The 25,819-nt window shown below is 35.4% G+C and overlaps 1 protein-coding gene across 8 annotated transcripts in view; it reads right to left on the bottom strand.

The window, feature by feature from the left end:
* LOC145660847 (NEDD8 ultimate buster 1-like) overlaps positions 1–25,819 on the bottom strand; it is a 405,125-nt gene that overhangs the window by 17,176 nt on the left and 362,130 nt on the right. The gene's annotated exons all lie outside the window — the stretch shown is intronic.

Genomic DNA, 25,819 nt, shown 5'->3' with positions numbered 1-25,819 from the left:
CCGTCCCATTGCCCAGGGCGGCAATTCTAATGGGAGGCAAAATTTGAAAAAGAAAAGTATACTATCAAAATATAATCCTTCGTAATAGGCCCACATGGAGAAATAAAATTGTATTCACCTGAGAATGTAATTGAACTTACTTCACTCACATTTGAGATACCGGTAATACTCACTCAGGAAATTCGGAGCATTCTCCTTCATTTTTAATTATCAAATTACTAGCCACAAGTATCGCGTTCAATATTTCTCTTGCAATGGCGTAGATAAGATCTTCAGCTAGGGTGGATAAGACTATAAGGTTTCTTTTATATTTTTTCTATTCAGCAATGTTCTAACGCTCTACTCCAAGTATGCAAGAGGTACATTTCCACTTGAGGCAGGTTCTAACCCACAGCTTCTAGAGACATTTAGGTTCTAGCAGCGAGTTGTTAACTAATTTACTGAGCAAATAACCAATTTTCGTTTTGTAGAAATTACATACAGTAATGGAGAATGCCGTGTAAAAAATTTGCGAACATTTTCTTGATTTCGTACCGGTAACAGACATCACTAGTCTAGGACTCACAGAAGTAATAATTAAACAGCTAAAGGAAATGAACATTCCTATCGAAGACATGAGGGACCAAGGGTACGACAATGGTTTCAATATGAAAGCAAACATTCAGATATTCAAAAGAGAATTTAAGAAATAAATTCCCAAGTCTCCTATGCTCCTTGTGGTAGTCATTCACTAAATCTTGTCTCAACGATGCAATTACAGCATCTCAATACGCCGTTTCATTTTTCTACAGCTAAAAAAGTTTGACTTTTTTTTCTGCATCAGTTCAACGTTGGGCCATACTAAAGGAACATATTAGCAGTCTCACTTTAAAACTGTTATGCACCATAAGGTGGGAGAGCCGAATTGATGCTCTGACTCAACTTACTGGTTAGATATCAAATAGGGGAGGCTGATGATGCCCTAGTTCAAATAAGTAACGACAATAGAACAGATAAAATGGTCACTCACGATGCTCTGTGTATAGCAAACCAGTTGCGTGGCTACTTTGCTCACTCGTTATTTGGTATGACTTTTTATTCCACATAAACATAGTAAGCAAAGTGTCCAAAGCATTGATTCTCATGTGTTGATGCAGTCGGGTTTCTTGAAAATTTGAGTACTTTAAGAAGAGAAGAAATTATGCAAAGTTTCAATCTTACTTAGTTGATGCGATGAAGTTGGTATCAGCATTAGATATGGATGATCTACTGATAGGTAATACAGTGCATGTTCGAAGTCGAAAGAAGAAGAGACAATTTCAGTACAAGGCAGAGCTATTGAAGATACACAAACAAGATACTAGATCGATTTTTATTACAAAGTTCTAGAATTGATTGTGTTAGCATTAAGAGAAAAGATTGAGCAACTTAAACATCACAGCGAGTATTTCGATTTTCTTTACGATATAAGTAATCTTAAAGATATGCCACCTGAACTTTTTTTTTGTCTGAAAAGTGTACTAAACTTGCCAGCATTTTAACTCATGAATAATCTAAAGGTATTAACCCCAGTGATTTGAAAGACGAACTGAAAGAAGTGTTATCCGCTACAATTAAGCCTAAATGTTCACCAAAAGAGACTTTAAAAGTAATTAAGGAACATGACTGTGCTCCCAATGTCAGTGTTGCACTTAGGATTTTGTTAACCTTGGCAAGTGGAGAAAGAAGTTTTTCGAAACTTTAACTTATTAAAAACTATATACTTTCTTTCATGTCTGAAACACACTTGAGTAGTTTAGCGATATCAACAGTACACGAATTGGCTGGTACATTGGACTATGCGAATGTGATAAAAGAATTTGCTCATAACAAAGCAAGAAAAGTTTCTTTCAATTAAGGTGTGTTTATGTCTGTCTTGTGTTCTAGTACATTATAGGGTTTAGGCTAATCACTTAGTTTTGCCGTAATATCTGATTCACTATATTATCTTCATGTTTCATACTCTACTGGAAACAACTTTTGATATAAAATAAACTTAAAATTCTTAGTCGTGACTGAAGTATACCTCTTTTATTTTATTTTCTGTATGCGCTGCTGTACATCACAGATATACAGCGAAATCAAGCACACTGAATATTGTGTCATGTATGGAGTCGTTTAAATATTATGTAAGCATTCGAAAGAAGTAGTGCATTTTTTTTTTTTTTTTTGTTTACTTTCTCATTTCGTACATGTTTTTAAATGGGGCATATTACTTTTAGACACTTGAACGTCTTCTGTCCAAATAAAGTTTGCGGATTAAAGGGGCGAAATGTGAAAGTACCGCCCAGGACGGCAAAACTACTAGCGCCGGCCCTAATTAGTCACGGGACAAATGCACGTACACAAAAGATTTTATCCCATAGCACTTTCTCAAAAAGAATCATAAGCTACTTAAAGATAGGAACGGTGGAACTCGAGCTTCTCTCGCCTTCAGTTTTTCTTTTTGATGTACGTGCTTATACTCATGGTTCAGAATGTCACTAAATTTTCTCATTCCTCAACACAAAAGCCCTCTTCGGATTTTAAGTGACTGGCACAGCAATATTGACGTGCTTCTGGATCTTGACAGATGGCTGCAGCATCACGCTGTCCTTCGAATCTTGACAGATAGGTGTCTTACTGACTACGCCACTGCACTTCCTTTCAAGACGAAAAGCGTGAGCTTACTCAGAATGCATAAATTCCTACTGTTATGGAAATGGAAATTAATGAACAATAAGGCGATGCTAGTTTAATAAAATTTTAATAAAATCACATTGTTGAAGCGCTGTCTAACCTCGATTTTCACTCCTGCCTCCTCACAAAAAATCTTGGACAGGAAGTTTAAGGAGTTCAACGTTTTACACGAGGCTGATAACTAAAATCACGGCCGCGTAGTCAGGACAACCTCGCCAAAGCCTGGTCTATTTTCCGCGCCGCTGCAACGGCGTTTGGCCCCAGTTTCAACTCGTACAGCATACACGCCATTATGACGCTCTGTGGAGATCCCATGTTCACTCTGTTCTTACGCAAGTTTACGGTGTAACTGAACTGCCACAGCCAGGTAGTATGTTGGATATAACCACACGAAAAACTGACCTTCGCATTTAACTCACGGTGTAAGAGCCAATTAAACAGACCTCCACAAAACGCGACAGAACTTTCTTGGCTACCTTTATAGAAGTCTATTGTAAACATTAACCCTGAAGTAACCCTCTGTATCCGAAAACCGATGATCTTCTACCAGTTCGTCGAAGTGCTTTCTTCACTTTGGGTCACCTTTTTCCTACGAACACAGCTGTAGCTTCTTGTTTTATTTTATGGTATTCTTTTCTCATTTTCTTCAATTTCTCTCGGCTCTCTTCAAGAGTGCGTAAAGCTTTCTCAATGTCAATTTGTTTAGTTTGGAGAAGTTGCGATGCGATGTGCAATCGTGAAAATATTTTTGACAGCAGCACAGACACACAAAATCGAAGGAATCTATGATTTTTGGAAATCACTCTGCTTTGGAACGTTTTCAGATTCATTCACTGCTCCTTTGAACTTTTATGACCTTTTGTGCATCATATGTAAGTTCTCCAACTCCTGTTTTATAGCTTTTATCATAATGATTGTTTTTTTATTTATTTATTTTGGTGTGTTGTTATTCGCAGAAGCAACATATTTTTGTCTTCATGTGGTCTACCAAACCTCAGGTTAAAATTATCTTTAGAGTAGTTCTGATGATCATGGTAAGTAACGGTAGTATCAAGACACTTAGCTTTAAAGAATGCGTACAGTTTCAACACAGAAAATGCAGCTGAAAGTTATTTGACCATGACGGAAAAGCGATGTGCCTCTGTTCCAGGAAATTCACAGATAAGAAAAGTTTTCAGAAGTTTCTCTCTGATTTCTTCAAAGGACAGGGTGCTTTCTTCGCTGGTCCTGTGAAATCTAATCTGCCACAAACACTTTACGAATCTGTGCAAAGATGAGACACATCAATCGATATAAAACATTTACCTGAACAAAATGGCATATTTCAAAGTAAATCCCAATGCAAAGTTTTCAAGAAAATCGTTAAAAAATTATTTTTTATAGCGCTAAAGGTATATAGTTCCTTACCAATAATAACTGGCAGCTTTTATTCTGGTGAAATACGTTGTTCATTTAGGAACTCTATAGGCCCTGTATAAAAATACCTGTTGCCTAGAATATTGTATCTACTATTGTTTATTCTTTTAATACGACAGATAATCGTAACAATGACAAAGATATTCCTAACAGTTACACGCATATTACTTGCAATCGTCAAATAATCTGACACGAAGAGAGAGTGAGGTGAACATTATTAAAATGAATTTCTATTACCAGTTCTCGATGTGATCTGCTGGTTAATGTACCGAATTTCCAAGAGCCAGACTAGGGATCGAACCTTATCTACACCAACTACCTTGTTTTTTTTAACCTTTGATTTGCCATTCGGGAAAAATATTGGAGAACAATAAACACGCAGGATAACGTCAGTGAAACCCTAATAGGAGAACAATAAACACGCAGGATAACGTCAGTGAAACCCTAATATCAAACAAATAAGGGTAAATTATAAAGGTAACCAAAAAAGTTCTGTCACTTTTTCATCCACCATCTTCGAACATCGATATGTCACCTAAGACATACCTGGAAGATCAAAAATAGTCCCCATCAGCATCAACGACCTTCTGTCAACGTTCTGGAAGAATGAATTCCGTCGCGGTAGAACTTGATGGGTCGTGAAGCGAAGAAAGTATCAAGTGTATTTTGTACCCCTACTAGGGATTTTAACTGGCGTCCTATAAGGTGATATTCCAAGGAATGGAACAAGTGATAATCGGACGGTGCAATGTCCGGGGAGTATGTCGGGTGCAATGGTGTTTCCCATCCAAGGCGTAGAATGGTGAATGGTGTCCTGAGTCATCCTAGCCGCATGGGGCTTAGCGTTGTCCTTTAACAAGAGGACCCCTTTGCGATTCAGAAGTGCTGGTTCCAGAATTTTGGGTTTTTCTTGAACACGGCTCAACTGACAGTACACAGTTGCATTGATGCTCTGACCAACTGTAGCAGTTCGCGAGGCACGATGCCGCAAGCAGTGCACCAAACACACAGGAGGAACTTCTTCTGGTGCACTGCTGCTTTCGGCTGTTTTGGAACCGTTTCACGGGATGCTAACCAATGATGACAGCGCCGTGGAACTTCGTACAGGACCCACTTCTCATCACCCTGTCCAGAAATGGTTCCTTGCTCAGACGAGACAGCAAAGAAACACAGGTGTCTGCTGGCGTTGCGTTCTGGCCCGGAGTCAAATCATGTGGGACCCATCCACCCAACTTGTAATGCTTCTCAAGTTGATGGAGGTGCTGCCGAATGGTTTCTCCACTTACACTGAAATGTAGTTCCAGTTCCTCACATGTCTGGTCGCCGTTCGCCCTAATTGTTGCCTGAAGATCTTCATTTTGTACATGTGTTGGTCTTGCAGCACGTGGTGGTCTTCGAGTGTTTCGTCACCATCCTTAACTTGTTATACCACCGCTGCACTGTTTGCGTAGTCACGAGACCCTCAGCAAAAGTCTGGCCTATCTTTCGCCCTGCTGCAGCGGCGTTTGACCCCAGTTTCAACTCGTACAGCATACACGCCATTATGACGCTCTGTGGAGGTCCCATGTTCACTCTATCCTTACGCAAGTTCACGGTGTAACTGAACTGCCACAACCAGGTAGTATGTTGAATATACCCACACTAACAACTTCGCTTTATTTCCATTCGCATTTAATTCACGGTGTGAGGGTCAATTAAACACATACCTGCACAAAAAGCGACAGAACTTTCTTGGTTACCTTTATAGAAGTCTATTGTAAACATTAACCCTGATGTAAGCCTCTGCCGAAAACCGATGATCTTCTACAAGTTCATCGAAATGCTTTTTTCAATTTGGGTTGCCTTTTTCCTACGAACACAGGGTGACTTCCATTTCGCAGCAACAGCTGTGGCTTCTTGTTTTATTTGATGGTATTCTTTTCTTATTTTCTTCAATTCCTCTTCGCTCTCTTCAAGAGTGCTTAAAGCTTTCTCAATGTTAAATTGTTTAGGTTGGAGAAGTTGCGATGCGATGTGCAATTGTGAAAATATTTCTGACAGCAGCACAGAGACACAAAATCGAAGGAATCCATGACTTTCGCCAATCGCTCTGCTTCTGATACCTCGTTAGCCTTCTTACTTGTCAGTGAAAGTTTTCGGAGAGTTTTCATTACATCAGCATACTTCAACCTGAAAGCTACAATGGACTGATACTGTGTGGCTCATCTGATTGGATTGAGCTTTTACAAAGTGACATCTGATTCTCCTGTCAATGATGACAGAATATCCCACCTATTTATACTTTGGCGAAAGAATATATACAAATCCTGGAGCGTTGTGAAGTAACTAGTAACCTTTGACGGCATCATAATAACAGGGTTTAGGTTATGTATCGCGCAGTGAGTATATATAGCTCGTTCCTCAATTTCTTGAAGTATCTTTTGAACACCTGAGTAAGCATCACTCATCATAGCAGCGCCATCATATCCCTGTCCTCAGCATTTTTTCACAGAGAATTGCAATTTCTCCAAATGACAACACTAGAGTTGCAAGTCAGGATGCAGTTGGACTTCTTAATGTAAAAATCCCGAAACACTTCTTCAATCTCTACTTGTCTACAAACTTCGTTTTCTAAGCTATCGTTTACTTTTGTAAAATTTACATAGCGAATAATGAAATTCACTTGATTTTTCTTTGGTAAATCTTGAGTTGTATCAATGATTAATGAGAAAAATTATACTCTTAATTTCCTTCAACAAATTAGCTTCTAAGTTTGAAGACAGGCAATGGACGATTTGATTTTAAATATCATGGTTAAGATACTTAATCTTGCCTTTGGGTAGACCAATTACCCGTGCCATTGTAGGATCATAGTTAGGTATCAACTGTACGAGAGACAAAAAATTACCATCGTAGCTTCCATTATACTCTTTACTGTCGCTAAATGCTAATGTGTTTTTTGCTAATGTGAGTGTAGTAAATCGAAAATTCTATCCAGAAGGTGGACCCAAAACTTTGCTTCAAATTACCTTTCACTCTCCAGTGAATCATCAATGGTTTCATCCATTAAGTCAACTTGCAATCTTTTTTACTCTTGGCTGCTCCACTTGTTTTACTTAGCTCCATGTTAAGGGGATAAAAAGAACAATTCACCAAACTAAGTTAACTGAACAGAGCGCTACTAAATTAATTGCGCCCGCTCACTTCAGCAGTGTTGCAACTCTTACAAGAGGCACAATGTGCAGATAATCTTATTTTTATACCCCTCGAAAGTAAGAGACATCGTTGTCAGTTCTGGTAGCTCATTACCTGGATCAAGTAATTAAACTATTGTGAAAATATCATTCATTTTCAAGTATTTTAAAAATTAGTATTTACAGGTAAGGTACACGGGAACCTTTAGAAGCCCTTGGACCTCTTATGGTTCTCTCCCCCCCCCCTCGTACCGCGGGGCCTTGCGGTTTATGGACCCAGTACTGAATTGCAAAAAGTATAAAAACTACTTTTAGACACAGTAGGACACTGTACACATTATTGACACTCTTTGAACACCTCCAGATGCTACATATTCACACCTTGTAGATACTGTGTTGTCCAAGTATGTTCCAGATGTATGTACAAAATGTGCAAAATGTATGTCATCACTTTGTTTTAAGAACTGTATTAAATATGTCATACTACATACTGTTCTCGGAGAATAAACGCTTTTGGACACGCGAAGCACACTTTACAAACACACCTGATATATTTTCCCCTCAACATCTGTACTAAAAGTGTTTAAATGGTGTTTTATTTTGTACAATGTGTATATAGAGATAAAAGAGCCGCAAAGAAATCCATAAATATGTAAAAGAAAGAAGCTAAAGCAATATCAAACATATCGTCCCTCTCAAGACAAAAGGGCGTATCTCATTTTCCTAAATTTTGCAAGAGCCAAGTTTAAATCTTTTCCCATGGTTTATTCTATCGTCTTCTTTCAAAATTTAGTTTGATTTCCTTTGTTCTGTTATATAATTTACGAGATCGAACTAAATTTTAAAAGAAGACGACAGAATAAACCATGAGAAAAGGTTTAAACTTGTGTCCTGAAAAAGTTAAGAAAATTAGATACACCCCTTTGTCTCGAGAGGGACGATATATAACGAAATAATAAGTTATCCTTAACACAAAAACAAAAGAAACAATTCAATAAATCCACAGGTTGTTCTTAATGCAATGAAGAATATATTTTTAAAAAAATCATAAATTTAAACATGATCATCACATAACAGGATAGTTTGTAGCTGCTCTTTGTAATAACCGTGATTTAAAAGAAGAAGACCTAAAAGTTGTACCTGTCATAATACATAATACGATATAATTCTCATTTGTTTATAAAAGAAGTTGGTAGTGAAAAACAAACAATAGATCTAATACCAAATAACAAGAAACGATACGTAACATTTAGTTATAAGGTTAGAACAATCAAATTAACATTCATTGATTGTTTTATATTTATGGCATTTAGTTTGGATGAATTATCATCAAACCTAACAACAGAACAAATGACTCATACACAACACTTCTACTCCAGTCAAGAGCAATTTCAAAAATCAAAGAAATATTTCAGTTTAATGTGCCATGGTTATGTCCTTTAGGCTAAGGGAGACGGATGATTAAGGCAAGTGAACGATGATTGAATTGGAATAATAATGTGGGAGGAAACGGAAGCACCCAAAGCGCACTCACGGACACGATGTTATCCACCAGAAACTTACTTGCAAGAGCAATTTAAAATTGTAATAAGAAAAGGTATTTATCAATTCGACTATATTGATAATTGGAACGAATTTAGAGAAAAAAAATTAAGATCTAAAAAAGAATGTTTCAACAAACTTAACACAGAAATTACTGATAAAGGCTAGGAACATGCAAAGAAGTTCGGGATAAATTCAGAATACAAAATCTTGGACAATATCATTAATTGTATTTAAGAACGGATGTTCTTAATAGCAGACGTGTTTGAAAATTTTAAAATCACATGTATGAATGCATATAGACTTGATTCTGCTTGGTATATGACTATTCCAGGTTCAGCTTGAGATGCAATGTTAAAATGCAAATATAGAATTAGAACTATTAAATGATTATGATACGGTATTAATGATTGAAAAGGGAATAAGAGGAGGAATTAGTCAATCTACGAAGAGATATGTCAAGGTAAACAATAAATATATGGAGAATATATGGAAGATTACAACAAAAATAAAGAAGACCTGTATCTAATGTATTTGGATGCGAATAATCTATCTGGATGGGATATGAGTCACTATTTACCTTACAAAAAACTTAAATGGTTACGTGAAGAACATTGAAACACTTTAGATGTTAATAAAATTCTTTAAAATTCAAAGACAGGAAATATATTAGAAGCTGATTTAGAATATCCGAAAGAATTACATGATCAACATGAAGACTTTTCGCTAGCACCACAAAACATGCAACCACCTGGATCAAAATACTCAAAAACTTCTAACATTTTCAATTTGATAACGAGAAATATGATTCACTACCGAAATTTAATACAGTATCTGTCACTTGGATTAAAATTAAAAAGGTACATAGAGTAACAGAATTCAAATTGCTTAAAAAATTATATCACCTAATCACGCAGATGAGAAGAAAACCAACAAATGAATTTAAGAAACATTTTTATAAGTCGATGAACAACTTTGTTCGAATAGACAATGGAAAATACTTGAAAAAAGAGTTAACATTAATCTAGTAAGCGATGAAAAAAAAGATATTTCTGGTAAAACCTAACTACAAAAGCATCATTGTATATACAGAAAACTTAATAGCTGTGCATATGAGCAAGATCAAAATATTATTTTGCAAACTGATCTATGTGGGAATGTATATCTTAGATCTATCAAAAAGTTCAATGTATGAATTCCATTACAATATAATGAAACCGAAATACCATGACAAAATAGGAATGTTATAGATCTACACACATGGGAAGTTTCATCTATCATATTTAAACGAAAGACTTTTGAATATGAACAAAATATTAATTACTATGATAAAAGTGTTTACAGTGAAAATAACACAATGTACCAAACATTAAGATTTTCGGTAAAATGAAAAATGAATTAAAAGGAACAATATTAGAAGAAATAGTTGGTTTAAGATAAATACATATTCCATAAAAGCGTCACAGATTGATTTAAATGACCCGAAATTTAAAAGCAAATTTGATAAAGAAGGATGTTGTAAAAAAGCAAAAAGAGTTTCAAAAATGTTCAAAAAATACAGATTTAACGTTTGATGAATAAAAATATTGTTTGTTAATCAGAAACAATATCACACAAATTGAGTTTAATTAGAAGTTATAAGCACGAGTTTTATTGTAGAAGAAAATAAACTCGTTCTAAGTTGTATAGATGTAAAGAGATGTCTTTTGAAAGATGGTATAAACAATTTACCATGGGGTCATTACAAGATATCAATAAATGTAGTATGTGTGTAGTATATATGCAGTTACAGTGTAATAGTTTTAGATATAAGTCTTTATGATTATGTCATGAAGTTCAATATGACACGGAATATATAAAATCATCTGTTCAAAAAAATTAAAGATTTTTATACAGAAAAAAAAAATAATCAAAAAATCTTATAACTCATAATTTAAACAATTGATTGATAATAGAAAAATGGGCGCAATATTTTTCGTAGAATGCATTTATGTAATTTTATATACATGAATTGTTTTACAAAATAGATATGTGCCAGAAATCCCATCTCATCAACTGTCGTGAACTATTGAACAGTTATGCCTCGAGAGTATCCTTTCTCCCTTCGCGCACACACATACTTTCGCGCAAATGAAGTTCCAATGAAATAAATTAGTGATTATATTCAGTGAAGGAAATAATAGAAATAATACCGTATAAAACAGAGAATTATTTTGGTGAACTTCCAGAAAAGGTACGGAATATTAGCACAGATTACGGAACTATCAGATATAACCTGTCTATTACAAGTAAAGCTCTCTTCGCGGTTTTAGCATCGTCTTGAAATAGTTTGTACACTGACCTGATGATGGTACTATTGTGCCAATGTTTAGATAAATGAATCAGTTTAGCGTAGAAACTATTTATAGATAAACACTAACAACGGCTAAAACCGCGAAGAGAGCTATACAATAGGAGAATATATTTGATAGTTCCTTAATCTGTGATATCAGTTTCATTTGTTCCTATCAAGTAATTATGATTTTTCTTTCTTTTTCCTTATGTTCTTGATATTACATACAAAGGTTTTCCCTCGTGCAGTACACAGATGCGAAGTGATAACCATTCATTTTACAATATATATATATATATATATATATATATATATATATATATATATATATATATTAAACTTTTACTTTATGCTAGGACGTTGTGAAATTTACGCTAGTACATTTAATGTGCAATTGAATGGTAATAACCCACTACATTAATCTACAAGAGTGATAGATAAATTGTAGATAAAGTGTAAGGAAGGACCATCTGATAAACTCATCGAAACATAAGTACTGTATTAAAATTAACATCAGCAGCTCTATAGCATGATCAGCGTTCTTGGTAAGAATAAGTAAATTTCGTATGCTCCCGTAAGAGTAAGTAGATAATTTAGATACGTATGCTCCTTTGAGTCTACTAAATGAATTTTGCTGTAGACAGACGGCATCATACACGAAAACTAAATAAAATATTTTGAAGAGCCTATCACGTTGATAACATTATAGATGGTGGCCGAATATAGATGTTTGCTGTAGGGTAACGAAAAGCAAACAGAATCCTGGAATCTAGCATTCAGAAAATTTAACTTCACGAAGATTGACAAACATTTCCAAAAGTTCCATAAATATTTCAATTGATGGATATTCATAGGGTTAGTCGTCTACAAAGTCTCCTGATGAAGGACAAAGTATGTTGACGAAATCTCGAAGTTCATTCGGATATGGTATACTTACGACATTTAAGAATATGGTTATCGAATGAAGTGCATCGTTTAAAGAGTTTTCCTCTGCTTATTATTTATTGTTACTTTCATTATTTCTCACTTTCATTTCTATTATTATTATTATTATTATTATTATTATTATTATTATTATTATTATTATTATTATTATTATTAGAAACTATTTTTCGCATAAAAGAAGCATCTCCATTCTATACATCGTTTTGCAAAACCATTAAACAATGAATATAATTATTTACAAAATTTTCTAACTATTTGTAAAATACAACTTCTACTAATATTTATTATATATTTAGAACATTTTATAAAGCAAATATTGTCCACAGCAAGTTTAAAGATTCCTACAGGTTTCTTATTTTTCCTAATTTCTTTTTGACAAAAGCTAACTTTATCTCGCCAAGCCAATCGGTAATTATTTTCAATAGGCCTATTGCATTTTAAACTACCATCACTTCTATTTAAATATCTGATTTGCTTATAAAGTACTACGCAAAACGTGATGTGCATTACGTGCTTCAGTTCAGTGTGTGATTTATTATTAGTATACTTCTTTCAACATAGTCATGTACTTAGATTATTTCTATTGCCATAAAGTTTACGAGAATGAAACAAATACTACTACGAGGTACACACGAGAAATTCGAGTCTTGAGAGCATAAATGTGATATGTCCAATTTTTTTCAATATTGACTTTGTCAGCTATTTCGATAGCCTGATACCTGCTATGATAGCTTGATATGTTAGCATGCATCAAAAAGACAATAACATGTTTAACTTCATCCCCAGTGTTCAACTATTTCAGTCATGATCATGTTTATTGCCAATATTTTGAAACTTCGAAACAGTTTCCTGAAAAATTTAGACAACTGGACATATGATATTTGTGTTGTCAAGGCTCGAATTGTTTATTTGTATACACACGAACAAAACTGCATTCACACTTCCAATTTTCATATCCTGCAACGCTAGACAATCAACAATACTGCTAAGGTTCGCTGGTTGAGAACTACATAAGGCGTTCTAAAAGTGCACCAGTTTGTTCGAAACATGTCAGTATAGCAAACTTAAAAAAAACAGAAAAATATCCATACCTCTGCGACGAATAAAAAATCGATTAGAATACACAGTTTAGTATTTACAGTGCGATTGATATAATGAGAGTTACAGAGAAATTTTATTTAACCTTAGATATACCAAGGAAAATCAATGTTGGTCAAACATTCATTTCATTTCACAGGCTACAGCATTTTGTAAAATCTCCGAATGTTTTACATTATTTGTTTCAACGTTACCTTCAGTTTTGTTAGCTATCAGTTTTATTATCTCTACTAAAACTTTATGAAAAAATATCAGGTCAAGGTATTTGACGTTCATCTTTGTTTTGTGAGAACATTTTTTATCAGCAAAACCGTTCTAGCTTTTTTTTTTTTTTTTTTTTTTTAAATGTATTATTTTTCATTTACACATTAAAGCTAACAAGAATATTTTTTGGTGCTGTATTACTGGTTTCCAGTGGGTTTGGAAAATGAAACAGAAAAGAAAAATAAATACAAAGGAAAAAGAAAGACAATCTAAGAAAGTAAAAACAAGATGTGCAGCGTGTCAGTTCAATTTGCAAAAACAATTGCAAAAAACCTGTGTATCTTGGTAGGTATTTAATTACGCTGAAATCTAAAACAAGCGTCTTGTGTGGTAAAATAATACATTACTATCTGTCAAAAAGATTTTTGTCGCAGGTCGGCATTGTTTAAACCTTCCTGGAATCTATGTTATGAACAATCAGTCCATACAATACGCATCCACTTCGTAACTTAATTATGTTTAACAAAGCTATTCAAGTAAGAAATATGAATAAAATAGTTATTTATATATATATTTATGTTGCAGTTTAGACAACAAGCTGTAAAATTAAAAAAAAAATCAGAACAAATCTTCATACTTAGCACTTAACGTTAATACAAAAAAATATTACAACTAGTCCGAGATATTATATTTGTTACAGAAGTTTCTTTGTGTCATTGGGTGAGTGGACAACGTACTTGAACAGTGAGATAATCATTATGGGTCTTGGGTTCGAACCTCCGCCGCAGCTATCTTATGATTCATTTTTTATAATGCTTGTTAAAAAAGAACCACAAATAGAAGGCAACAATTCGGTCATTTGAATTTGGAGCTCACCACGTAATTCTTGTGCTTCAATACAACGTCGAAAAAATGTTTGTTTAGTGGTGGATATAAGTCCTTAACCAGGTAATGGGGACTTCTTTGAAACCAAACGCAGAGTATGAGAATTAAGTTTGTCATATCTGTAGTTAGGTGTGGATAAGAAACGAAATTGAGAACCAAAGGTTTAAGAACAACTCAAGTTAGTAATACAAACTTATTGACTTACATCATAAAAGAAATACGAAAGACCTTTCGAAAAAAAGAACATAGAACTTTGTAACCGGAGGCAAAGAAATTTATTGTGAACACACTAAGGACGAACTTTTTACTGTGTAGTGATCGTGGTTCACTGGTCAAGGCGCTCGGCCAGTAACCAAAAGTTGTCGGATCGGATTCACGGAGGGCAAGTGTTTCTTTTTACTTTAGAATTTTTGGTGGCGATTGATCGGCGATCACACATTTTTGTTTTATTTTCAGATTTTTAATGCTCGGATGTTTCAATACTTGAACTACCAAATCTTCAGGTATAATAATAATCTCGTAGAAGATTAAAAGTTAGGAGCTTATCGTTCAAATCATACAATCAGGAACGTGACATTTGGCAAGCAGGAACGTGACATTTGCCAAGAACATTTCAGTTTTGTTAATGTTGCCCACGAGAAGAGGAATTTCTCATCTCGTTTATCAAACGAAACAAACAAAATCGAAACGAAAAAGAACATTTTACTTTCGAGATGGGACAAGGCTAACTCAAATTATCGTCTTGCTTTAGAGATGAGAATCAAGACAAGATGAAAAGTATCATAAACATTTCTCGTCTTATCTTGAGTTTCGAAGTAGCGTATGTCCATTCTTTAAATAACAATTGCTCTGTAGACTGAATCTTATACGCTATTTTGTTACTTTATGTTTCTGAGCTTATCAAATTATGGTCTGTGTACGTATTTTTGTAGCAAAGCTTTCGTAATTAATTCTGCATATCCTAAAAGTTAGTTTATTATATACCTTACTTTTCAGTGATATTCAGTTATTATTATTACAGCTAATTTTCTTAAAACGTACAGTAGAATACTTTCTACAAGAAATTTTAGTGGAACCTTTCGTTTAAAATTTTGGTAGTTGCAGAGGTGTGTTCTGGAGGTCCAGACCCCCTCCCCGAAACCCCGATTCTTCTGTACGTTTTGACTAATTTTAAGGCAACTTTAAAAAACTTTAATACCATTATTATTATTATTACTGAAGTTTTGTGAATGTAATGGTTTACCCTGTTCCAAAAAGGTCAAACGCTTTTTTTTATGGTTGTTTTGGTCGTAGCCCGCTCAGCTCTGGAATGTCCCTGCATCTATTCCAGCTCCCGCTCAGTGATCATTCTGCTGGAGAAACGCTGTGTGTGTAGGTTTTCTCGGGGTTCTGTTTCCTTCTATTTTCTTCACTCCACTATTTCTTTCGTTCTCGTCATCGACGTCTCCTTTAGCTTAGTCGGCATAACCATGGTACGTAAAACTTAAAAACAATTTTTCTTAGGGCTCTTGTGAGTTCAGTAGGCGTACTTTCTACATGAAATTTGACTGGAAAACTCGTTTAAAACAGGTTCGCTGCGTTACGAGTCACTGGTGGTTGGTGCGATACTTCGTTTCTGTGCGCTTCAACGAGAGACACGGTAACTCGTATAGCACTGAGAACCAAACCAAGTTTTACGTTACCGCAGTGAACATGTTAACATTTAGCTAGTTGTAGGAACGTACGCAGGGGATATGTCCTGGTCGTCTGGACACTTCTGTCCAATCCCGACTATGTTGTAACTTTTGCCTAATGTCTGGGGTAATTTTACAGATTTTAATAGAATCTCCTCACACGGAATTTATCTTCTGTACAAGGTGTTTCAAAACAACACCGACAACGTTTGGGAGGTGATTCCTAACACCATAAGACAAAAAATATGGACCAACTTGGGCGCACAAATGCATCCTTTCGGAGTTATAGGCTACCGAAAACATGAAAAAATGAACTTTACAGTCTCATAGCTCCAAATCTATGGGACCTACCGTAGTCGGCTCAAGACTTTACTTAGGAACTAGTATGTGCCCTATCCAAATATCCAAATTTCAGAATCCTGCGGTACTTCTGCAACAATTTTGATAGAGGTAGTTGGTGAATACTTCAAAGTATATACACGTAGCCAAACTCCTTCTATAAAAGTTATTGCGTGTGTACCCTAGGATTCTGAAACATGTATTTTTGGATAGCGCACATATTAGATCCTAAGTGAAGTCTTGACCCGATTACGGTATGTCCCATAGTATTGAAGTTATGGACCTTTAAACTTCATTTTTTCACATTTTCCGCAGCCTATAAATCGGAAAGGAAGCATTTGTGCACCCAGGTTGGTGTATAATTTTTGTCTTATCTTGGTGTCAGGAATAACCTCCCAAACGTTGTCGGTTTTGTTTGGCAACGCCCTGTATATATTGTAAGAGGAAGAGATGGATATAAACGCCTTATTTTATAATATGTGAGCACATCTTCCGTTGTCATTAAAAATCTGCTTTTGAGGGGAAAAGGGGGCAAGTTCTAAATATGCGGGCAATATGTAAAAGTGACCTCGTGTCCGATCATAACGGAAATCGGATGAACCGTTTGAAATGAATATTTGAATACATTTAGTACTTGGAAGAAAATAGTTAGCTGACGTCCACTGGAAACTTGACAAAACTTCGGCACGATTTAGAGGATGGTCAACTATGCCTAAATATAACATTTCAGTTGGAAGTAAACACGGGGAAAGAAGTAATCGCGGATTTAAGTTTAGCATTGGAAGTCACTGAAAAACAGAATGTGTTACGCTCAAACGACAAAAACGTAATTTTTTTATAAGGTTTGTAGACGTGATTAACAGATGATTTATCCCAACGGATCGACCATTTCTTACACGTGTCTGAAGTGTTTAGTTGCCCTCTCAGTTGATGCTGACTGATTGCGGCTACATTAACATCTGTTCCTTATAAAGTTTGGTTACTAACCTTTATAGAGTTTTGCCTTATAGGTTTTTTTTTTTTTTTTTCATTTAGGCATAGTTGATCAGTCTCTATATAGTGTCCAAGTTCGCCAGCGGACTCCAGGTGACCATTTCTTACAAGGGGAAAGAAAATTCAAAGTGCCAATATTAGAAACTAGAACAACACAATAGCCAGAAATAGTGGGGAAAAAGAGTCGCGCATATGTGATACGACGCGTAAAGTTATCAAGTGAGGCAGAGCGTCTGCGACCCCCATGCAAAGGGTCCTGGCTTGAATTCCCGCACGAGTGAACTTTTTTTGTTTTTGCTTTAATCAATAAAGTAGCGATAAAATATTAATTCACCATATGCTTATAATGCATAAAACAATAAAAAAGTTCAAACCAGTTGTCAAATCTTTCAATGCTCCATGTTAACCAGCAATAAAATGTAACCTATTCATCGTTGGATATTGATATCAGGAGTTATATTATGGTTAGCACAGTCGTTGTATAGAAAATTTCTAGACGCTTCGTGTTTATATCTGAGGATAGTGTGTAAATTACAATGGGGATGAGGAAGAAATTCCCTTTGGTAATATTGGATGTATGCTATAACCAGCTGTGTCATTTCAGACCACTTAAGGGGGGCAAGAGCGCCACCGACATAAGACTTTCACGTTTTGTACTAGTATATTAGTAGACAATTGATTAAAGTATATTTATTCCTCAAACTCTTGAGGGTCAAATGCCCCTCCTGCTCTCCCTAAATGATGCTCCTATTGTCATAATTTGCCATGCTAGTGTCGTCTGAAGCATATCCGTCCCCCCTTGTAAAAGTCCGGTCAATTCGCACACTGTTCACAGATACAGACACGAAGCGTCAAGAACATTTTTACACAACGACTTTGCTAACCATAATATAACCCGTCGCAACAATATACAACGCGAAATAGGTTATATTTTATTGCTCGTTAACATGAAATATTCAAAACTTTTCAACTGATTAGAATATTTATATTGTTTTGTGTATTATAAACATATGATGTATTAATATTTTACTTGTAATTACAAATGACTACTTTGTTCGTTAAAGCAAAAAACAAAAAACTGACTCGAGTAGGAATCGAACCCTGGACCCTCTGCACTGGAGCCGAGGATCATCCTAACTCTGCCACGCCGTCACTTCACAATTTCTCGAGTCATGTCATACATGCAGCGAGTTGGAACCTTTAAGACGCTCTTCCCCACTATTTCTGGCTATTGCACTCCTCTAGTTTGTAATATTAACACTTTAAATGTGCACTACTGCTTCGCGAAGGAGGCCCTGAAGTTCGTTTACCAAAGCCTGCTTTCCTCTTGTTAGTTAACTCTGGCCGGGTTTTTCTCATGTTACTTCTATACAATACACGTTCTAAGCGAGGAAAGGAGTATTAAGAGTACTCTAAAAAAGAGAGTTTCACGAATCTCTCATGATAGGAAGATGAAATTCGGCATTTAAACTCATCCTTACAAATCTGTGACGACATGGTCCATCCTTTTCGGAAATTCCAACTCTACCAAAAGAAACAAGGCAACTGCTACAATATCTTAATTTCCCATTTTGTTTTCATAAACTGGCGAAAGTAAGTATTTTAGCCATTTAAAATAATACTAGAAGATAGTTAGTTGGATTCACTTGGGTCTTTTTCATTTCACTTCAATTGATATGCTATTCTATTGCGGAAGAGGTTTGAATATTTCGCAAATAATATTTCATAAACTTATTCTTCTCGTTCGAAGAATGAACTTTTCAACTAGTTCGTGTATGACCCTTAAAGAGTGCTCTAGCCTATATTTTTAAACGAACTGTGTATTCTATTTTTGATTTTTTGAATATATTTACGGGTCTTTTGAACCCGTATTAGGAACCTAGAAGCACAATTTTAGGAAGCTAAAAATCAAGTTTAATTATTCTATTGGTCACAATAGCTCAGCGAGCGATCAAATTTTATACGCAGATTTGTGATTTTAATCTATTTTGAGTTACGTGGAACTTGCTCCATGCATGGCTTGTAGATTAATAGAAACCTTTCAGAGTTCACAAACCAATCATCCTTCCACAAACTAATAGTTCTAAGACTGATCAGTTGGTTTATTGGGAGTGTAACATCCCTTTCAGCACCGAGACTATATGAGATATGGTTCTACAACATAACTTGGGATCCTAAAGTGAACTCCCATCAGGAATCAATCTCTTGCTAGGTTTGATTCCATAAATGTTGCATTATTTTCATTCTCACGTGAGTATTCCGAAATAAAATATGACCTTCCAGAATACATACTGTCTTTCCACTCCGTATGAACACTAATTTATTAATCATATTCTCACTAAATAGTGAACATGATTTCTTTTTACAACATACTGGAACATCTAATAATAAAAACAAAATATGCTAATATTGTTTCGTTCCTTTTCTTTTTATGTTTTCATACAGACCAGTATTTCATTGATAACGTTGTGTTAAAAAAAAAAAAAAAAAAAAAAAAAAAAAAAAAAAAAAAAGGTGTGTTCAGTTCACGGTTAAGACAGAGATACGGCAGGCACTTGAAAGCTTGAAAGCGCCTCAGGTTATATTTGCTTTGCTCTTCTGCAGGCTGGTGACCCACCAATTTGCTACTTTCATTTTACTTACTTGTATATTTAGTTTCGGATGTAAGCTTATTTTTATATTTTATTAATGAAAAGAAATCTAGAACATCCTTATTTTTGATTTGCCTAGGTAGAATCATACTTGCAGCTTTATATTATTACCTTAGACAAGAATAAGAAAAAAAAAAACTTACAGAATGAAACCATATATAAAACTCTAATACTACAAGTAATGATTGTTTCTCCAACGAAAAGAAAAAAAGTGCACTTGATAAAGATTCCAACACAGATCAGCTGATTGGTAGGTTAGTACGTTAACCACTACGCCACATACTCGGGTGCTTGCTTTCCTGCTATACACTTTAAACATTCAGTTGTGATTTTTGCTTCTGTCGTCTTACCGTATAACAGTTTCTCTGCTTTCCCTGCTTGTCACATTATTCGTGTTATTTGCATTTGCAAACTTAATATGTTTTGTTGTTTTACCAGAATCCACAGCTTTAAAAGTTTTTAAGATCAATTACATTAAGCGAACTGATTTTCTCATATCTTCCATCGCTTCAAGGTGCAAAAGATACTTTCCTGCGAAAACATGCATAAACTTCTGTGACAGAGAATACCTATCGGTTTCTTCAAGGCAAGTTTATCAAAGAATTGAATCCAACATGGCTATTTAGTAGGCAAATATAATATTCAGTCATATATGGCGAAAGTGGCGGCTGCCAACAAATAGCGTTCTGTTTTCTTACAGCTAAGTGCTCTTTGCGAAGTATTCTGAAGTCTTAACGACATCAAACACAGTGGCGGCCGGTGGATTGTGGTTTCGGGTGTTGCAGTACGAATGATCGGAGACAGAACATATAAAGTGGGCTCCAGGCCCGTATCCAGGAAAGACTAGGGGGCCGGGCTCTCCCAAATTTTTGCTGGACTCCTAAAATTTTCACGGTAGGCTTCCAAATGGAGCATAATATGGTGATGAACTATAAGATGATTGGATCGGCGTTTCTAACTTTTACCCCCTCCCATCATTTTTGGGCTGGCTACGGGCCTGGTGGACTCATTGACTAATCAGCATAACTTTAGATACAAATGCTAGGTAACTTGTGAAATTAAATAAAATTCTGTTTTAAAAAATAAAAAATAATGCAGAACATTTTATCCGATTAGTCACTTCATTTAATTTGTAAGTTCATTTTCCTCTCTTTGATTGGAGCAAATCTGCCTAATACATGCTGGTTGAACTCTGGTATTCTTGTTGTCACGTCTTTTCCGATGGAAAACATAACCAATGGTGATAACTATTCCTGAGGCATTCAATTCCTTGAAAGTGTCAATTCTTTTCGATGTGAAAAAAAAAAAAAAAAAAAACTTTTTGTTTTATGCTGACATCATAGGTACAGTTAATATTAATTTCAGAAGCTTTGTAGATTCACTAAATAGCTTTCCTAGATTATTGGAAGAATTCATTCTAGCAAACCTAATCCCTGACAATGATAGAAATTCCTCTGCAGCGTAGACTGAAGACAGTTCGTGGCAGAGATTAGTTATATATAAATGTAAATTGAATACACTTTATTCACAGTTTATCTAGAAAAATTCAAAATAAATTGTGGAAATATATCTGGTGCAAACAACATTATTGCCATAAGATGTCCTGTGAATTTAAACCGAAGTTTTTTCGAACACTTTCCTGACTGTCCTTTGCTTGTTTTGCTTAAGCTTTAATTGGAAGTTTTTCCTGAGTTGAAAGCTGGGCATTTTTTGTAAGTTATTTACAGAAGCCATGGTATAAGTTCATTCAGAATTTGTAGGTTATTTACAGAACTAGAGCACACGCAATACAATTAAATCTAATAACTAAAAGACCAAACCAGCTGATACAAAAAAGTACCGCAATATGAATTGCAAATGTCACATATCAACACACACACACACACGTGAGCAAAAGAAAAACTACATTCCAAATCATCCATCTTAGTTAAGTAACGCACGATGAACACTGTATACTTCCACATGAAGCGAAACAACACTTATGAATGTCATACGTTCTGGAAAGCAAACTTTGAAACCCGCCGGATGTAGGATCAGTATTATCAGAAGCCAAAAGACAAAGAACGTCAAAACAACAGCATTGTCAGTTCTACACCCAGAAATGTTTGCTGGGAGGGGTCCAATACGTCTATGCAATATATACCTTTCTTATTCTGCACCCCCAAAAAAGACGATAAGTAATTCTTAATTACTGTCACCTATATTTTAAGCAAAAAATGATAGAACGATTATTTTTAAGAAAGAAAAAGTACATGATGAGGTGTAAAATAAAATATTTAGCCTACTTTAATCATTTCTCTTTTAAACAAGTATACTTCGTTAAAAAAAAGTCTACAAGTGTTAGTCGAGTTTCGAAATGTTTGGGAGGACCGGACCCGGTGGACCTCCCCCTCGCGGCTGCGCCCCTGAGCATTGCTAACTATTCCCAAATTCAATGTAAGGTTTCCCATCATAGTTTTACGTGGAAAGTTATCAAGAGTATAAAATACACTTATTTTATAAAGGAAATATATATGTATATGTAGTCCGCAGCAAAAAACCTGCAACATGAACATGTAAATTTATTGTGAAACGATGAAGTCTTTTGTTCCAAAATAAATGTGCAGGGGAGAACGGTGAGGTTTCTCCTGGCGTGATTCGTGTCACTTAGACGTTATGTTGATTCCCTGCGCTGTTAGGCGTAGCTTCCCAATAAACGTATATGGTCATGTTGAATGTTTTTTGCTGCAGACTGTACTTTCTCCAATTTATAAATGTGTAAGTATACTTCGTCAAGACAAAGAACAATTCGAAGTCCCTTAAAATTGTAAGTTTGGCAACAACGCATGAGAGAGGAGGGAAATGAATGAAAAAAGAAACAAGACTTATGAACACAGCTCACAGTTTGCTGTTTGAAATTCTCAGTTCCTCTTTTGTTACTTCTAATAATGATACTTCTAGTACAAAACAGTACCTTAGCATTAATGCAGCAAACTTTTTTTTTTCTTTAAAGAAAACACACACACACTTCTCGACGAAAAACAAAGATCGTCATAAAACAATGGTAGACAACATTTCCGGCTTCAGTTCATGTGGTTAGGGTCTTCGTTAAGCTGTACGTTCACTTCTCATAAAGCCTCCCTGCTGAAAGGGGAGCTAAACTCAAAATCAAATATACTATTATTATTATTATACGCATCTTTGGCATGGAATACCCGGGTTCGATTCTCGACGGGGGGCTCATGTGGTTTGGGTCCTACGTTAAGCTGTAGGTTTATTTCTCATTAACCTCGTTGCTGAAAGTTTCGCTAAACTCAAAACCAAATAGGCCTATATTATTATTATTATTATTATTATTATTATTATTATTATTATTATTATTATTATTATTATACACATCTTTGGCGGGGGAGACCCGGGCTTGATTCCCGGCGGGAGCTCATGTGGTTTGGGGCCTATGTTAAGCTGCACTTTTACTTCTCATATAGCCTCGCTGCTGAGAGGGGCACTAAATTAAAAATCAAACATACTATTATTATACGCGTCTTTGGTGTGAGAGATGTGGGTTCGATTCCCGGAGGGAACTCATGTGGTTCAGGGCCTACGTTAAGCTGTACGTTTCGCTAATTTTACAGTAATTATGTGATATCTTTAAATAGATAAAAGATAATCGAAATGTGGAACAAGAGCGCCCTAGACAAGATTTTACATGAAATACTGTTATCATGACTCACTTATTTGCTTTCGATTTCGAGCCATTTTGAAAATCAGCATTTATTTTCGCGTTTCTAAACGGCTGAAAACGGAAAGCCACTAGGTGACTTGTGATAACGGTACCTCACGCAAAGTAATATTGTCTAGGACGCTCTTGTTCCACATTTCAATTATGTTTTATCTATTTGAAGATATAATTACTGTAAAATTAGCGGTATTTTAATTTCGCCGGGATGAGGCCTTTTAAGCTGTAGTTTTATTTCTCATATTGTCTCACTGCTGAAAACGGCGCTAAACTCAAACTTTATTATTATTATTATTATTATTATTATTATTATTATTATTATTATTATTATTATTACTAGGCCTATAAATAGGGAATAGAAAAAAAGGTTTGAGGTTACTAAATTTGGTTAGACATTTTATTTCTTCCCAGTATGGACTTGATTGTTGTCTTCGTGTATCAGAACCATTTTAGATAGGTTTTCACGACGATCTCACATTTTTTTTTTTTCATTTAAAAGTCTCAATAGCTCTTAATAGTATCACCGCTTGCTAGAATTTATCTCACAAGAATGCACTCACTTTCATAAGACATTGGCCACCTTACCCCGAACACTCTCACTTAGTATTTTACGAAGGGATGAGGTATGTTCTCTATTGTATTCAAGTCGGTTTTGTCTTAGGTTTAAAGTAGTGGATGTAAGCCATACATTGAATTACGATATATTTAAAAAAAATGGCTGTATCCTCTTTTTAAAGATAAATGTTGTGCTCAAAAGTGAGATATCTTTCACATTTTCCTATAGAAAAGGTTGTCTGAAGAGAAATCAAAAGAAGTTGAGGCCATAGTGGGACACTATTAGTATATCTTAGATTCTGCGCAGCGAGATGTTTCAACTTCGAGGGAAAACGTACACCTAGAAAAAACACTGAACTCGCTGCCATCTGTGTTCAGCATTCAGATTTGGGAACCTGCCTCGTCAATATTTTCCTCATGCTCTGCCACATTTGTATCTTCAAGACTTCATCAGAGGGTGTTGTAACTTTTGATGCAAAATGCCTATAATTTCTATAGCACTCCAAAGGTTTTAATTTTGCAATACTGTCATGGATAACATCAATGTTTTCTGGGTCAGTATTATTGAAGATGCACTGCAGCGAAGTTCATTAACAATGAACCTTCGACCTTTTAGAAATCTGCGACTCAAATTCTCACAGTAGCTAGAAGTTACACGGTTCCTCAACAATTGACACATATCTGGATGGATTTTTGAGGTGATATCCTTCTAGTAGAGGTACCCAATAAAAGCTCGGTAATGCGCACCACAGAGCCGTTTAGGTTGCGATGAGCTATCCGCTCTGTTCGACTCGGCTCAGATGAAACATCCTCTCGAGTCGGCACGGTTGTGGTGCGTCATCGGCTCGGTAAATGTGATATATGAGCGGTCTTTCTGAGTTCGGCTGTGGAGAACAAGTCGCGAGCCGACCAATTTAAACCAATTGCACAGTTTCAGCACGTTTCATTCAACGCATTCAAATGAACCGAGTTTGGTCGCTAGGGGTTAGATCGGTTTTCACTTTTATGGAAGTGACTGTATGTCCAGCTTAGTGAGTCTTCTTGTATCTGATCTCTTCTTAAAGAAATCCTTGGTTCGGCTGTGAAGAGAATTGTTACAAAACGAAGTTCTTGTAAAGTCAGGTGTAAATTTCCAACTCGATAAATTTCTTGTATAGCTATCTTGAAGAATTAATGGCTTTACGCAGTGTTCAGTATCTTTTATCGGTTTGGGTGAGTAGGGCCATGGTTTTTATTGGACATTTAAAAAACAAACACTAAAAAGAAGATGAAAATAATACTTCCAGGTTTTGTTTATAACACCATGTTTTGCATCCGTACAGCACCGCAGGATTTTCATTGGAAAAAAGATATTCAAGTGACAATTAACTCCCATGTTCTTTACTATTGATGCACTCTCCTGTTCTCTTGGACATATCAGTAAAAGTGCTTACTTAGTATCAATTTGGGTAACAACGACACGCTGATGTTCTCTCATGCTTCACAGCGTAAGTGTGAAGATTCATGAATTATCGGAAATGAATTTTCTGAAAGGTAGTCCTTTCAGAATATAAATATAGCGTAATTTTGAATAGGCCTAATATAGGCACATTAAAAGC

This window comes from Thermobia domestica, chromosome 1, assembly GCF_964235325.1.
Source record: "Thermobia domestica chromosome 1, izTheDome1.hap1.1, whole genome shotgun sequence".
NCBI lineage: Eukaryota > Metazoa > Arthropoda > Insecta > Zygentoma > Lepismatidae > Thermobia > Thermobia domestica.
This window is presented reverse-complemented; position numbering and strand designations above follow the sequence as displayed.